Source organism: Bidens hawaiensis, unplaced genomic scaffold (assembly GCF_021521415.1).
Source record: "Bidens hawaiensis isolate Kalapana, Puna unplaced genomic scaffold, B.hawaiensis_p1.1 tig00000237_1, whole genome shotgun sequence".
Classification (NCBI taxonomy): Eukaryota; Viridiplantae; Streptophyta; class Magnoliopsida; order Asterales; family Asteraceae; genus Bidens; species Bidens hawaiensis.
This window is the reverse complement of record NW_027491021.1, coordinates 2,142,398-2,159,602: the sequence shown is the minus strand read 5'-3', so window position 1 is coordinate 2,159,602 and position 17,205 is coordinate 2,142,398. Positions and strand designations below refer to the sequence as shown.

General features: G+C 30.0%; 1 pseudogene; it reads right to left on the bottom strand.

Moving 5' to 3' along the window:
• Positions 1-3,970: 3,970 nt before the first annotated feature.
• LOC143611496 (uncharacterized) lies at positions 3,971-13,314 on the bottom strand (annotated as a pseudogene).
• Positions 13,315-17,205: the final 3,891 nt, after the last annotated feature.

The following is a 17,205-nucleotide window of genomic DNA, read 5'->3' as shown; positions in this document are numbered from 1 at the left end:
CCAAGCCAAACTGGGTCAACCGAGAACCCTTAGAAGAGGACCTATGTTGACCGAGATCCCTTGTTTGACCGAGATTCCAGGTTTGACCGAGAACACATGATCTTGACCGAGAACACATGGTTGCCGAGAACACATGTTCTTGACCGAGAACACATGGTCCGAGAGCTCTGACCGAGAACTCTTGGTGGCCGAGAACTCAGGTCTGATGTTCCCAGATCATATCTTTCAACCCTTTCTCAGCTCTGGTAATTAACTGATGGTCCATAACAAGATTTTAACACCTTCTTCTACCCCTTTTATCCGTTTAACACCCTTCATTAACCTTTCATCAAAATCTAACCCGTTTATCCATAAAGCTTGGACCTTTATAGTGTTAAAACGTTATAGGCTAGATCTAGGGTTTATTCTTTGAGCCGTATATTTCCATAGGTCCATTAAGTTCATTTTAATCATCAAGTTTGTGTTTTTATGAAACATCTAGACCCGATCTATTCTAGGGTCAAGTTTCATGGCAAATCATTCATAAAAATGTAACCTTTAATCAAAGAGAACATACCTTTTGATGTTTCTAGGTTACGGCTAGCTTGGTTATGAAGTTGAATCGTGTATCTTGTTTGGAATACCGAGATTAATCAAAGATCTTGCCTGTTTGATCTTGGTTCTCTCTCTCTCTCTCTCTCTCTCTCTGCCGCAATTGGTTAGGCGTGTGTGTGTTTTATGGTGTGTAGAGAGAATAAGATGGATAAGATGGATAGAAATGGAAAAATTTAGGGTTTAAGGGGGTATTTATACTCCCTTAAGCCCATGGACTTAAGGCTCATCTTTCCTTTTTAGTCCATGATTAATTCATCTAATTAGCCTACTTATCTTTCCCATTAATATTTTTATTATTTCTTTAACAATTTAAGTAGACTTGTCAATTATAAGAAATAATATATAAAATATTATTATTCGAAATTTTGGGATGTTACAAAACCTCATGCTTAACCCTTTCCATCTTGTCCTATATATACAAGACTCTCTTCTCCATTGATCTCTACTCACACTTCATCTTCTCTCTCAAATTCTTAAGATTTTAAGGTTGTTCTTCATGTTCTTGGCAGTTTGACTTTCAAAAGTCAAACTGACCATAGTCTTTCATTTTAATCAACTTGCTAGCTTTTATTAGTACTTGAAGATTTTTATACAACATATATATAATATACACCCTTTGTTACCTTTGGTGGTCACTTCCCCGGTCTCCGTCGATGGAGTTTCGGGTCTCGTAAGGCAAGGCTTTATGGAGGACTCACGTGGTCCTTGATATGTATATAATTATATAACTTTTTTATGCTTACTAACTATGTCTAACTTCTGCTCATTTTAGTATGTATATCATATTTATGAAGTTCTATGGTTATGGGTATGAAGAGACTAGCCACGGTTTAACCGTAAATAGCTCGAAACCTTAAACCGAACTTGTTTACTAGTTTTGCTAAATAATTGTATAAACATGCTTTATGTTAGATTTGAGTTTCTAAAATCATTTTTATAAGTTCCATGGTTATGGGTTTGTGATATCTAACCTCGGTCTTAACCCGAAATAAGATCCAAACCGAAAACCGAACTTTCGTTTAAAGACTTTATTTTTAACTTTTTGGTTGTAAAACTTAAGTATCATCATTTATAAGTTATTGTACAAGTTCTTTGATGTTTGGGCATGTGGTAACCATTCTTGATCTTATTTCAAGTTGGAAACCGAACCAAACCGAACTAAACCGATTTCACTCGCTTAAGACACACAAGTGTGTTTCTAGCTATCAAGGCTTGTATATTTCTTTAAAAAATACTTTATAAACTGATTTTAATTATTTCCTTAAAGTACTTGGGATCTTGAGTCCAACTTGATCTTATAACAAAGTTTAGACCGACAAAATTGAACACTCGCTTAACGGACGTCGCTAGTTCTAAAGAAATAGAACTACATACTTGGTTAAGTCTTATTAAATTTTATTGAGTTATCTCATAACATTTATTATTTTGGAAAGTTGACTTTGGGTTTTACCAATTATCAAGACCCGAACCAACAACCCGAACACTCGTTAAAAACCCGTTTTAGTATTTTTAGTATCTATATTATAAAGGGACTTGCATTCTTGCACTTTTACCCACCTTATTACTTAACATAGGTTGAGTAAATATTAAGGTTAGATACTTTAACCCGGTTTCGAGTAAACTTATATTTTTAAAGGACTATTGTTATAATTTCTTAAATAATTACATTTTAAATCCTAAACTTTAATTGTTTACATTCTTACCATTTATTTTTATTTAAAGACTTCCAAGGCAACTTTTCTAATATAAGACTTCTTTTATTTTAGGCTTTGTTCGTTAAACTTGTCGTTCCAGCTAATCTCCAAATCACCAATATTTCAAGTTTATTACTTGAATGTGAGTACTTTCATTCCCTGTTTTCCATCTTTCGCTTTGGGGGTGACATTTCATACTTAATCAACTAAATGTTTTATACTTGAGTCTTAAACCACAAACTTTATTGTATACTTTACTTAAATAAATGCTCGATTTGGTGTTATATGCTTACATGCTTATATGCTAATGTGTTTACCGCTTTTGGTTGGTTGATTCATAAATCCTAGACTATTTGGCATCCTCTTATAGCAAGGTGTCGTTAATGTATTCTTATTAACGATTTCATATAAATCCTAGACTATTTGGCATTCTCTTATAGCAAGGTGTCGTTAATGTATTCTTATTAATGATTTCATATAAATCCGAGTCTATTTGGCATTCCCTTATAGCAAGGTGTCGTTAATGTATTATTATTAACGATTTCATTATCTAAATTGTTGCTATTATTTATTGTTTTGTATACAAGTTGTGGAATTTTCTATTATATACTTAATGTTCAAAACTATGAAATTGCTCACCAACCTTTGTGTTAACAAATTTTATTTTATGCAATGTTACAGGTTTGACTTTAGGTTGACTCGATAACTTGAAGAAAAACGTTATCAAGACTATTAGGATATTAGCAAAACAAACAATATATTAATTGCTACGATGGAATTCGGTTATTGTATGAACAAGTTTATGTGACTATTTATGATTTTATGAATTTAAATGAGTTGATTTAATATTGTCACTTTAAATAGTGTCTTATGTTCTTGAGCAATCCATTGCACCCCGGCATGTTCCGCCGCCTTTGTTCGGGGTGTGACATGCACGCATTACGATGCTCAGCACGCAAAAAGATGCAAAGTGTGTGAGAGAGAGTGTTTTTGGTGTGAGATTTCATGTGTTGTACACCTTCCTATTTATAGCCATTTTTGTGTTGCTTCGCGTCGCGCGAATGAACTCGCATATAGCCGTTCACGTCGGGCGAACCGCCATTGTAGCTGATGAGTTATCGCTGGTGCTGCAACGTGGCGCCACGTGGTCTGACACGTGTCATACATGAAATATGGCTACTTCGCGTAGTGCAAAGTAGTCAGATGGTGGTTCTTCGCGTAGTGTGAAGAACCAATATTTCGAATTTTTCACTTTTAGTCCCTTGTCTTTGGTAACTTGACATGTCTTGGTCTTACTTCCATTTTTCAAAAAATACTAAAGCGACTCTCAAGTGGCTCGCGGTGATGCGAGCGTGCGAAGTGCAAAGTGCGCCATCAAAGCGCCCTTCGCCAGGACCACTGGGTGCATGCTATGCATCAAAGAATATTACCATGGAAACTCATCTCCTTATAAAGAGCTTCCGAATTTTATTACTTTCCATGTGGGATGGACTTCATCTCTCCTATATATACCCATATGGAATGCTTTCAGTTTATTCCATCCTTCCATGTGAGATGGATTCTCTTTTCCCATTTCTTCAATATGAGATGAACTTTCTTATGATATATTTTTATTTCCTTATTTAAAATTTTCTCATTACTTGTATTGAGAATACTTTTTATCCTTCAAATTTACTAAGTTGTCAAATTTGGATCGAAATTTTGGGGATGTTACACTGGAGCCGGTGTAGTTAGTCACCATGCTCATCTAACATCTCTTGAAAGACTTCTTGCGGGTTGTACAGGGCCGGAGGATTCTGCTCCAAGACTCTTTGATTAAAGGCGTAAATCCTCATGCTTGAGTTCTCGGAGCAAGAGGTCCCTTTTTTACAAACAGACTAACCGGCTATACTCCCCCTAAGAGGGGGCATGATACAGCTCCCTTTTGATGTCCGACCAAGAGGCCCCCTTTCCCTTATCCAATAGATAAGGGCTATTGTCATGCTCGAGTCGTACAATGCGATTTCGCATTGACGACTCTAAGATCGCATTTCGGACAACAGTTCCTTCGTGGGGCGGCCCTGCATCAGCAGAAGGGGTTGAGGTGCCCTCCGTTGATGTTTTGAGAAATGGCTCCATCAACACTCCTATCGAGAACGAATCTTTCGTCCATAAGTTCGAGTATGATGGTCCCCCCGGAACCTGAATTGGAAGGAATTATTTCCCCACCCGACAACATCATATTGGCTTCGACCCCCGCAGTTACGAGCGCTCGAAGCACCCCCCACTTTTTTTCAAACAGCTAGATAGGCCCTTCGCCGCTATGGAGCCGACCACTTTTGAGATAATAGAAATGAAAAAGGAGATTCCTCCTATTCCAAGAGAAATAACATAAAGAAATATCATCAGAGTGCTGAGTAAGAGAAATCTAATGAGCTTCTCATGAATACTTATGCCATGCCCTTCCCTCCCCCCCCCCCCCCCCCCCGATTTTTTCCCTATCACTAGTGGTTACTCCCGATCCAAAGCACCCCTTTTCCATTCAACTTCCACGATAAAGAAACCACTTTTCTCTTTTCTATGATACTAATGCTAATGCATTCTTTTTGATCTTGTACTCTCTTGCTTCTATCTATAGAAAGATTCTTCTCTCCAATGACCTATTCACTACCAAGATTGACCTGAGTATCCGCCGTCATACATACACGACCCCTTCCATCTTCCTTTTATCCTTTAATCCATGTTCTTTTTCATCACGCTTCTCTTTCTAGGAAATTAGGCTTCCTCATAACCTATATAAAGTATTTAAAGAAAGAGTAATATTGGTATAGACTCACGAAGACTAGATTCTATTTTTTGTTGGATCAACTGTGCGGGAACTTGAAATGCAATTGACAAGCAAAAAGTGTGGGTTAAGAACTGTTGTTGAGGCTCTCTGTTGCAAATCCTTTCTATACGTTACCTTTTATCCAATCTCGCATTGACTAAAGGATGCATGGGACTCTTTTTTCTCGTTGTTAGGCTTTCAACCAAGTTTTTTTCCATGTTAGGTGAACGAGCTACGATCTTGCAAGGCACTACTGTAGAGCTCTTTGGCCTGCCGCTGAGTGGAAAAGTTAAATTTAGGGTTTCACTGTTCACACCGTATAATTTTTAATATTTTCTGAAAGTGGTTGTGAGTGAATGAGAGAGAAAAGATAATGATAAAGGTATAAAAAATATTATTTAATTGAACATGAGATAAAATACAGTGATTTTAGTGTAATTATATAATATATATGGATATATGGTAGGGAATAAGGTTAAGAATGCTCTGAGATCTAGAGAGAACTCCTCTCAAAGAGAGAACTAGAGAATTAATAAAGAATTACTTTTAACTTTTTAAAAAAAATTATGATTTTTTTCTTTCCTCATAATAAGATAATATTGTTCTTAAAAAAAATTGTCGATGTGGTGCATATGCATAATGTGTATTGCACATATACAACAGTGTTTTATGCATATAATACAACACAATTGCAGTATACAATTCACACTATTGAATATATGAAGATACAACTCAAATAATTGTATGCAATACACACTATAACATATATGTAATACAACACTACTGTACATATACACTATTTCAAAAATTTTTATATAATATAATACTTTTGCACATATGCAATATAAATAATTGGATATATTTTATTTAACACTATGCACATATCAAAATAGACACTAGTGCACATATGCATTAAAAAAAAGTAGATGTATTGCATATGTGCACTACAACGAGTTTTTTTTTTTTAATTTTTATATTTTAAGTCATGGTGATGACTAACAAAGTATAAGAAAGATGAAAGAAAAACAAATTAAAAATATTTTTTATCAAATTAAAAATATTTCTTTATTAATTCTCTAGTTCTCTTTTTAAGGGTGAGTTCTTTCTTGATCTTTTATATATATATATATATATATACTGAAAATTTTACATTAAAGTGAGATTCGATTAATCGCAGTACCTACCCTACCGCCCGACTAACCATTTTTACAACATTGTTGTCAAGTATATTAGTATATTTCATGAGGTTACTATAGAATATTAACCAAGTTTTAAGTTAGTTTAAATTAAGTCACACATGTTTTGTTTTGTCTTAATTAGGTCTCTCAACTTTCAGTTTGTCTCAATTTGGTTACTTAACTTTCAATTTTATTCTAAAAGAAAAGGAGCAACTACTATATTATCGTAAGTTATATATTTACTGACAAATAATAAAAAAAATATTAGTTCTAATGATGTTTTAGTTATTTATAAGCGCGAAGCGACTTAAAACTATCTTCATTCTATACAAACCATTTCAACTCAACCTTTATTATAAAACTAATTTCTCACATTTTCACTTACCCAACCCAACTAAACCAAATTTTTCACTCATTAGCAACTCTACCTACACTATTTTATATTAGATAAATATAATTTATAATGTTGTTTTTTTTAATTTATAGTGACTAGAAACATAAAAATAATAACTTTATTCAAAAATTAACAATATATTTAATTAAAAAAATAAAAAAAAATATTTATATTCATCAAAGCACTTTGTTTTTAATAAAATTTATACCGGTGCGTTCACTAAAGAAAAGTAAACAAGACTATATTTTTAGATATTTTTAAAAACTTAATTACTAAGAGTTATTGGAAGAAACAATATTATAGTTAAATTAGTTAGCATGAAAGAAAAAGGAAAAAGAAATTAAAAAGAGGTCAATACAAATGTTGACGCATTGAATTCAATACAAATGTTGACGCATTGAATATGATTGAGAATAGTTTCCATACTAGTTGAGTAGTAAACATACGGTACTAAAGTGTTCTAGGGTTTATCATAACCACATTCAAGATAACAAGGAGTAGGATTAAGGCGGTTGTATAATATGAAGTCGTTTGACTTCAATGGTGTGTATGAAATCTATGGATTTCATGCAAGGTGTTGTGAAAATCTTTGGATTTCACAAAGGTGAATATGAGGTCATTTGACTTCAAATATGTGTATGAAATCTATGGATTTCATACAAGGAGTTGTGAAAATCTTCGGATTTCACAAAGGTGAATATGAGGTTGTTTGACTTCAAAGATGTGTATGAAATCTATGGATATCATACAAGGTGTTGTGATAATCTTCGGATTTCACAAAGGAGTATGTGAAGTCGGTTGACTTTCACAAAGAGTCTATGAAATCTAAGGATTTCATGCAAAGAGTTGTGATAATCTTCGGATTTCACAAAAGAGTATGTGGGGTCGTTTGACTTTCACAAATAGTGTATGAAATCTATACTAGTTTGCATCAACGATCCGTTTGCTTCATTTTCATTGTTTTTTTAATTTTTTTTATATTTTCAAACTAGGTTATTGACCCGTGGGTGTCACCGGTGGAAAAATATAAATCACGTAACATCCACACGTTTCTAGCATCAACTAATATATAAATCATGTAAAAACATAACATTCAACTAAAATAACATCCATTTTACAATTATAAATTAGTAAATAATTCCTTATAAACCAAATTTGTAGTTTTATTTGTAACTTTGCCTTCCTTGTCTAATATAAGCATTTTAACATCGTCTCTGCTCTTCACTATTGATAAAACCACATATAGTTGACCATGTGTACTTGTGTAGACACCGGTAATCGTAGGTATATGCCAACTCTTGCTAGTGATCAGCCTCGACTTTTATTAATGGTCATTGCAAAACAATCTGCAACAGGAAACTGTCTTCGTTTCAATATGAATGACAGTTTCTTATCTGAAGGAGTTATACCACTACGAGTTATATAAGTACGAAACTCAATATCAGTACCTGAAATAACATTTACTTCGATAAAACGCATCCCCAAGTTAATTACTTATAATCTGGTTTCGTTGCATAAACCGTTCTTCTTATCAATATTCCTTAGTAACATTATTGGCACACCAACTTTTAGAACCAATCTATGATGAGGCATACCAAATATCTTTAAACCATTTGGAAAATCCAGTAAGTGTAATGCTAGATCGAAACCAGGACTAACACTATCAGACTTGTCTATACTATCAAAACTGAGATATTTAACTTCTTCTTCGGGAAACAAAAACAAAAATTTGTCATAAATATCTTGGACAACCTCATTTAAAGGTGCAAGTATGGCCATTTCTTGAAAATATGAAATATCATTAAATTTTCTATAATGCTAGATATACAAAATCAATCAGATCAGAAATAGGATCGGATGAATCACAAATCAAAAGATCATCTGGTATATCTATAATGGCGTTGTTGTATTTATAAATAATGAAATGCAAATGTTGTATTTATAAGTAAATGATAATTTTATATGAATTATAAGACATCATAGATTATTTGAATCAAATACAAAAACATACAAAGATTAACAAAGATAAATGAAAAATTAAAATATTTTATAACTTATATCATGAGTACAATAATAAGCAAATAAAGAAATTAGTCTCTAAATCAACAAAACAATTTTACAATTTTGATTCAACAAAACTTCTATCTCAATGTTGATTCAAAAGATGAACTTTATTTAAGACATTTGTTACACATCAATAACCGTAATGTTTATTACTCTAAGATAGTACCCGTGTTTATTTACACATCAATTTAAATATTTGTTGCATATCAATGTTAAAAGATGAACAATATCTAAGACATTTCTTTTTATAAGTATATTTTAAATTTATTTTACAAAACAAACTGTAATGACAATCTAAAACCTAAATTTAGTCTTTCACAATACTATAATTAATTAATTGATCTTCAAAATAAAGTCTTAATCAATATATTAATTTTTATTCAAGTATAGTTGGCATATAGTTAATTCCTAATATATATCATTTAAGAAATTAGGCAAAATTTCTCATCCATTTTTTTTATAACTCCTTTGTGGATAAGTTATGTTAAATAGTTATTGAATACATATAATAATAATAATAATAATAATAATAATAATAATAATAATCTAATATTGTTTTAATAGATTGTGCTTTGTAGATGTATTGTTTTACCCATTTACACAAATTGCATCTACGCGGGAGATTAACTTTTCGCCATATTTCGCGCATGCTAATTTGGTGGTGATGAAAATAGAAATTTAGTTTTGTTAAAACTTAAACATATGGTCAACTATATGTTGCTTTATCACGAGTGAAGAGTAGATACGGTGTTAAAATGTTTATATTTGACAAGGAAGGAAAAATTACAAATAAAACTACAAATGTCGTTTATAAGGAACTATTTTGTAATTTATGAAATTCTCATTTTAATCTATCTAATAATTGTAAAATGCATGTTATTTTCGTTTGAAAGTTATGTTTAATAAAGTTTTTATTTTGTTACCGACTTTATTAACAATTGTATATCATCTTCTCGTCTCCACATGTATGTATGAAATTATGTTTTCCACTTTCATATTACCGGTTGATGTTACACGATTTATATGTTTCCACCCGTGGCGCCCACGGGTCAATAACCTAGTAGATAATATACATATTTGATTCTTTAAATGCATAATGTATGAATCTTGCAAGTTATAAAGCAATGGTATATTCACTTTAAAAAGTGTTGTAGGTAACAATATAACAATCAAAAACCTAAATTTAGCCTTTCATAATACTATAATTAATTGATCTTTAAAATAAAATCTTAATCAATATTCAATAACATATTAATTCTCATTCAAGTGTAGTTGACATATAGTAATTCCTAATATATATCATCAAGGAAATTAGCCAAAGCTCTCACGTCTAGTTTTTTATAACTTATTTGTGGATAAATTACGTTAAATAATTATTAAATACATATAATAATAATAATAATAATAATAATAATAATAATAATAATAATAATAATATAATATAATATTGTTTTAATAGATTGTGCTCTTTAACTTTTATGTTTCTTTCAATGTGTATCCATTTAATCCGTTTCCTTTGTAGCTATATTTTTTTACCCATTTAGACAATTGTATCTACTCAGGAGATTAAATTTTTCGTCATATTCCGTACATGCTAATTTAGTAGTGATGAAAATAGAAATTTTAAAAATTAATTAATACCAATCAATTTAAAAGTGTAACATAATTTAAGTAATTTTATTTAATATAACGATAAATTTAGTAATACAATTATTATTGATATAAAACGAACAAATGAAAGTTTAGTATATTTAAGGAAACGCTTATTATTGATATAATCGTTATTATTGATATCTCTATAGAGCCCGTGTTACACACGGTTGAAAATATAAAAATAATAACACAAGAACTTGTAAAAAATATACTTAATTTTTTCAAACACGGGTCATAGTTCCAAATCCAAAATAATCTAGCTAGTATTTGAACTAACAATATACCAAAACATATTTATAATATAATAATACAAAAGAATAATATGGTACCAAACTACCAATTAAAAGTAAACTATAACCCACAACCTTCATCTCCTTCAAACAATATGAAATTTGAAATAAATGATCAACTTTGTATTGTGAGTCTCTTGGACTTGTTTGGCTGCTACAAATTCAAATTATAAGGTATTATGTCATGAATATTAGTTAATCGGTAATTGCATCATTTGAAATTAAAAGTACAACTCTAATATAATTAATATGTTATAAACAAAATGGATTCATATGTTATAAACAATTACAAAAGTTTAAATAAACATATATGTTATAATAATAACATATAAAATGATTCATAAGATTTTACTTCCGATCCCAACATCACCTATAACATCTTTTGTCATAGACTTAGTAACTAATTTTGAAACTGCACCGTCAACACTGTCATAAATATCCTCGATGTTTCTCTTTAGATTTGTTAACAAAGTTTGTCTCAATAATTTCATATGAGTAGCACTATTCTTACCAAATGATATCATCTCCTTCATAACAAAAGAGAAGTTAAAAATACAAAAGTAACAGTCCCATATCACATATATTAAACATACAAATTAAAAGTTTCCAATATTGCATTGACGGTGTCTTAGGATTGGATATCACCATTGCTAATCTGGTTTAATTCGGGCATTTCAACCATTCAAGTAACAAAAAATAAGAAAGTATTTTAATCTATCAAAAAAATAATATGATAACATTTATAATATTACTAATACCATTTCAGTGTTAAACCTCTGTTCCAAACAGTCCAGAAACAATACATCATTAGTAAATTATCAATATTAAAACACGTTGCTCTTTCAAAATCGTAGTCGACCAAGAGGAGTAAATATTCCTTTCAAAACATAGTATTCCCAAACTGAAAAAAACCGTGTGAGTTCTTTTTGAAAAAATATTACGTAGCATTAATAAAAGATTCTAATTTGTGAATTATGGAAATGTAGGAAGTCATTTATTTAAAAATCTCATACATAAAATTAAATTTAAGAAAATGTTTAATTATGGATTATGTATTAAGTTAATATATAATAAATAATTAACTTGTTTATTATATATTAAAATTTATATCGTTAGATAGTTTTATAAAAATAATACTTTAATTTTAAAATTTAAAGTGTCATTAATTTAGATGCATATTTTGATAAATATTATTGATTAACATTTAATAATATTAAATGTGGGTGATGTGTATTATAGAAAGTTTTGAAAATATCATTATGTATTTTGAAAAACTGTAATCTATATTTATAGAAATTATAGAGACTTGGTTATCATATTAAAGTTTGAGAAAATAGTCTATATTAATATTGAATAAACTTTAACGAATAATAATGCAAAAAAATATATATTAATAATAATGTTGTGAACCATATATGTAAAGTAAATAATATGAATGCTAAAAAACATTGTAATGTTTTTTGTTACAAATATTCCATTAAAATGGATTTGGTTTGAATTTAAGCTATTTAAGTTATTCAAATTCGGTTTTTTTAACAAATATGGAAAGTCAAACTATATATTTTTTAAATTGTACATTTTCATACTAAGGTATAATAATAAATTATTGTAAACTAAGTATAGGTGAGTAATAATCGATTTCTATAATACCATATTAAATGTGTATAAATCTAAAAATGTAAATTAATATAATATTGGAAAGTATAATGATGTTTTAAATTGGACGGAATATTTGTGACTTAATTGGACATTGACAAAAACAATAGAGTAATGATTATTCTACTATAGGTAATTTAATGCACATTATAATCTAACTTAAATGTATTATAGAATAATCAATTAGAATTCATTTCCGGAATATAATATAATCATTTAACTTACATAGATTGTGAAAAGAAATATACACCAATATTAAAAAAGAAATATACATGAATATTAAAAAATAAAAAAAAATATATCTTATCAAGTAATACTCAATCCATGAAATCTTCTTTCTCATCCAAAAAATCCTAAGATTAAAAAATTCCTAAGATTCTCACCAAGCCACACATCATGCTTGGGGATGCATGACGTTCTTACAAATGCTTGAATTATGTTACCCTGAAACATTACTATTAACATTAGTACAAAATTGTATGAAAAATATACTAAAATTAATGAATGTGTAACACTACCATTTCATCTTGCACAATCATTAACAAATTTCAGCCCATACAAGTGACCTTCAAATTCGTAGGAATTTGAGAGATGGGTCTCGGCTGTGAAACAAAGTTTGTGTGGGCAGTCTATGTATTTGTAAGTAGACATATTTGCACCGAGTGAGGCCTTCCGAACAATCAAAGATTTATTCTCCGCAAGCCAAAGATCATGTTTAGGAATGCACGCCTTCCTTACATAGGCTTGCATTCTGTTGCCCTGCAAATTATTATTAAGATTAGTAAAAAGTTGTATGAATAATATAGTAAATTAATGAATGTATTAACAATACCATTTCGTCGTGAACAATCATTTCGATGGACCAAGCTTGCCCGGGTTTTGAGTTGTCCTTTAGCCGCCAAATTCTCAAAATACGCACCTTTAGGGTACACTTACTGTTTTGAACATCAAGTTGGTTCAACATGGTGATATTGGTTGGCTCCATATTTCTAGTGGTGAAAAATTTTAAAAAACAAACATATCATTTACGAACAATAAAAAATTTAACCAATAAAATTAATAAGAAAATGGAAGATATAAAAACAAGAAAAAGTAAAAACCTTCGCACAAAGGTAGTCGTTTTTAATAAAGAGGTTATGATGGTGTAAGGATTAGGTTATCAAATATACGTATTTATACCAAATGAATTAGGGTAGACAAAATTATAGAAGGAAGGTAGTAAGGTAATTGATTGCAAACATAAATTTAGGAGTGAATTGCGGTTTTCGTCCTTGTGGTTTGTCCAAATCTGCGGTTTTAGTCCAATAGTTTCAAATTTGCGATTTTCATCCCTGTGGTTTCATTTCAATTGCAATTAAGCCCGGATTCATTAACCTCGTTAAGTCTGGTCGTTAAACCCATCATCGTGCCCATCACGTGAGGGGCAGTTTTGTCCTTTTCTTTCCCAAATACACCTCAGGCCCTCACGTGAGGGGGCTTGCGAACTAGGACTGAGGTTTATCTGGGGAGAAAAATGACAATATTTCCCCTCACATGAGGGGCACACTGATGGTTTTAACGGCAAAACTTAACGAGGTTAATGAATTCGGGTTTAATTGCAAGTGAAATGAAACCACATGGATGAAAATCGCAGATTTGAAACTATCGGACTAAAACCGCAGATTTGGACAAACCACAGGGACGAAAACCGCAGTTTACTCTAAATTTAGTAAATTTGAAAATTTTGAAAATAAATTATGGTAATAACGATTACAAAGGATTCCGTAATGAATGTATTTTGAAATTTTGAAATTTCTATTATTCAACAATTCCACTAAAGTCTTAATTTATCTTTTCGTATAATTAAATTAGTATATTAGATTAGTATAAATATAAATATTAGATTAGTATAAATGTCATATTATTTAATTTAAATGTTGACTATAATCTCATGTAAAAATATAAGTTACTTATTATATTAATTATAATAATATAATTAATCATCAACTATAACATCATATATTATTTAATGTAATTCATATAAGGTTTGAAAATAAAAGTTAATAATTTTGTTATATATATGTAAGTAAATTGTGAATTATATTATTGTAATTATAAGTAAATCGTAATTATAAGTCATGGGTCAATGGGTCAAGAATGGATTTGTAACTCAAGTGTTATTCTTAAACAATAATAAGACAATGGATTTTGGTTATAATTATTAAAACTTAATTACCGAAATTAAGTAAATGGGTCAATGGGTGAACATCCATAATTATAGTAACGCTAAATCATTGTTAATTAATTCAAATTTACATTCAAATTGACACCATAAGTTATACAATCATTAATTCATTTACAAATTAATTACATTCAAAGAATATACAAAAATGTATTTAAATTTACAATTTCCTTAATTAAACTATTCCTTAATCAAATCGGTCATCATTTCCTAAATTTAACATGAATGGTACAAACATTTACAACTTTATGAATTTGATAAATTTAAATTAAAATAAATATAATATTTTAACAAAAATTCAAAATTTAATATCGGTAATCTCTATATACTATATATATTCACTCTATACGTAATCTCTATATTAAATCCGTAATCCTTTCTATTGATGAAATATCAAATAATAATTTAGATTATATATTATATACTATCTAAGAAAATAATAAATGTGGTGAATAAAATCAACCAAAAACAATAAAATATTCAAAATGATATCTTGAATATTTGGTTTTGGAAACTATAGCTACGATTTTAAATATTCAAAATGAAATGTACCTAGAAATGTCACTTAATAGAAATATCTAAAAATGTTCCTATATAAATGACAATTTTAAATATTCAAAATGAAAATGAAAGATAAGACTTTAATAGCATTGATGAATCTAATTTTAATATATTTTTGATTAATTTAATTAGGATGAAAATTATAGAAGGCCTAGATATGTATGGAAAGTATGAGAATCAACCAATAGGAATGGGGGATTTTGACATAAAGCTTATTGCTTTAATAGTATAGTTAGATAATGAAACAACTGTCACACCCCGATCAAAAGAAGCGGAAATGCCGGGCGCGACGTGATTGTTTCAATGCACATACACTATTAAAGTGTCAATATTTAAACAACAAATTCATTCATTTAACATCATAACACAACACAACTTGTTCATTACAAATAAAACAAAGTACAAGATAATTAATAGTTTTATTTAACTAATAACCTAACGATAATCAAATTAAACGGTCATTTAACTAATATTTCATGCTAACATCTTCAAATCTTCATTCAACCGATAACCAAACCTGTAACGTTGCATAAAATATATTTTGTCAACATGAATGTTGGTGAGCATTGAGCAATTCCATGATTTTTGTATATATAATATGAGGCAAAATCCACAACTCTTATGTGAAACCATAAATAATAATAGCAATTGCGGTATATAAATCATAAATAAATGAGGCTCCTTTCTAATAAGTAAAAATACCAAATTACAAGGAGGAGCGTATGATCATACTTATTGAGGACGAGGCCAACCAACAAAAGCAATAAACATTTAGAAATTAATCATATGAGGCATATAACACACAAATGAGAAATTATTTTAAGTAACACATAAACTAGAGTTGCGGTTTGAGAATCCAAGTCTTAAATCATTTTTGTTTAAGTAAGTATGCAAGCTACCCCAAAAGTATAAAAACGAAAACGAGGATGAAATTACTCACTTGGACAAAGTGACGTCGGTGAAGAAAACTTAGAATAATAATAATCTTTAAGAAAGTGAGCCAACGGTTTAACGGGCGTGTCTTAGATTGAAATATCTTGAGTTTATATTGAGTCTTGAAGATGGAAAATAAATGATATAAAAGTGCTTAAAAACAAGGCTTGAATTTTCGGGAGTTTAAGTTATATTTTACAAAATGCGGTTAAATAAAGTAAATATAACATAAAATGGGTTTTACATGAAACCGGGTATTTGATGTTTCGTTTTACTCAAACTTTGTTAAGTTTTACATTGGGGAGTTGGTTTAGTGCTAGTGTGAACGATCCCGCAATGTAAGCATCAAAATGCGACTTTTAAAGATTTGTTCAGTTTAGTCGGTTCGGGACTTGATAAGGCAACAAATCCACATGCAACTTCCCAAAACATTTAAATATTTTAATGACTTCAATAATATCAATAGCTTAAACAAGTTTAAGAATTTTTATTAATTAAAGTCTCAAACTCGGGTTTAAGCGAGTATAAGTCGGCCCGATCTCGGTATAAAACTAAGCTTGGTTCCGACATACCATAATCTTAGAAATATAAATAATATAACGTGCAAAATGAGTTAAAAAGTTATGGGAAGATTTTTTTTGGTGGTTTGAACGGTGACTAGCTCGTTAAGACGAGTAGTTCGAATTTTACTCGATTTTTACCCGAAACTTGGTTTAAGCCAAGATTTGTTCCAACACTTCCAAAATCTTAAGTAATATGAGAAATATAAAGTAAAACATAACTAAAAAGATAGTTTGAACTTTTGGTGGTTTGAACATTGACTAACTTGTTAAAACAAGTGTTCAATTTTACACGATTTTTACCTGAAACTTGGGTTCAAGCCAAGATTTTTTCTACACTTTCATATCAACCATATAATAGCTAAAATATAAAGAAAAACTCAGATCTAAAGTGTTTCATACAATATCTTTGTTTAAAAGTTGAATAAAGTGCTTAAACGAGTGTTCGGTTTGGTTCGGTCCTTGACTCGGTATGAAACCGAGGATGGTTAACATATGTCCAACACCAAAGAACTAAAATATAAATGAAAACTCGGATCTAGAATGTTTTCATGCAACATGGTTGTTCAAAAGTTAATTAAAGTGTTTAAAAGAGTGTTCG